Source organism: Olea europaea, unplaced genomic scaffold (assembly GCF_002742605.1).
Source record: "Olea europaea var. sylvestris unplaced genomic scaffold, O_europaea_v1 scaffold293, whole genome shotgun sequence".
Taxonomy (NCBI): Eukaryota; Viridiplantae; Streptophyta; class Magnoliopsida; order Lamiales; family Oleaceae; genus Olea; species Olea europaea.
The window spans coordinates 314,728-316,380 of NW_019247890.1; positions in this window are offsets into that span (position 1 = coordinate 314,728).

Below are 1,653 nucleotides of genomic sequence, written 5' to 3' on the forward strand. Positions count from 1 at the left end.
TGTGTGTGTGTGTGTGTGTGTGTGTGTGTGTGTGTGTGTGTGTGTGTGTGTGTGTGTGTGTGTGTGTGTGTGTGTGTGTGTGTGTGTGTGTGTGTGTGTGTGTGTGTGTGTGTGTGTGTGTGTGTGTGTGTGTGTGTGTGTGTGTGTGTGTGTGTGTGTGTGTGTGTGTGTGTGTGTGTGTGTGTGTGTGTGTGTGTGTGTGTGTGTGTGTGTGTGTGTGTGTGTGTGTGTGTGTGTGGATAAGTCATGTTTGATATCGATTGAAATATAAATCAATGTTAACCCTTCTAATTTGTTGAAAATGTCTATAATTTTTCTACAAATTTTCACTTTCCAATCAAATTTTCAATTAATTAGAACTTAAATTTACATTTTCTCCTATCCTATTTGTGTACATAGAATCTGTCTGAACTGATTTATCCAATTTAACGTATATTTAATGAACTGTATTTATTTGATTGAATATTGGTTATATGTTTTTCATTTCAATCATTTGAATTGATTATTTGTATTAAATAAACTATAAATTTTCTAAACATAATATTTTATTGTGATGAGCAAAATATTAATAAAATGAATCCTCGAAATCAAATGAATGAAAATTATGAACAAAATATTAATGAAGAAATGTTTTTTAAATGTAAATTTGCATTTTCTCGGGTCGAGTATAAATCATTCAAAAATCAGGAACAAAATATTCGATTTGTACAGAGTTTGATTGTGTCCTCTAACTAAAATTTTTTGCGTCCGCCACTGTTTATAAGTACTCTTGAACAAGTTATTGAAAACAAGTTGTTTTATGGCTCTTTCAATCTTAATTCGTGGAATGAGTTTCAATTAAATGTTTTCTTAAATATTCTCTTTGTTATTTTTTTAAAATTTTGATACATTATTATGGCACTCGAATTTCAGGACTCGGGTGCCACATTCTTTTTTTGGAATTCATGGACAGGATGGAGCAAATGCTTAGTTATTTTGCAAGGTCCTTACTCGATAACTTTGAGTGGCATTTGTTGAAGGATATTGCCAAATAATAGTGTCACCGTGAATATATATTTGAGCAGAGTAACGACGTTTGGATGGTTTTGAATGGTCGAGGCAAGAATTCGACTCTTTCTCCTTAAAACGATAATGCCTCGCACTGGTACTGACGGTATTGCAGCACTCATCTCCCAAGATACAACGACCTCGTCTTGTAATAGTAGTACTCCAAATTACAAGACCCGACAAACCCGTAAAGTTTAGATCTCTCCACACAAATTGGATGACTAAAATGCACGAAAAATAATTTTCGAGGACTGAATTATAAAAACAGAAATGATGCAGGGACAATGGGATAATTTCGGGAGAGTAGAAAATCAATTCTGAGTTTTGGAATGAATTAAAATCGGGGTATGGGGGCCTATATATAGATATTGAAAGGTTGTGTCCTAACAGACACAACCGTCGAAAAGTTGTGTCCAAAAGACACAGTTTGGACAGCCAACCGCCACAACCGATTAGACATCCAACCGCCAAATTCTAGAAGCACCATGTGTCACACACAGAAAATTCGGGAAGAAAAAAATAATAATAACATAAAATATATTATTATTATTAAATAATAATAAAATAATATAATCCAAATGTTATTTTACCAAAAAATATATATCA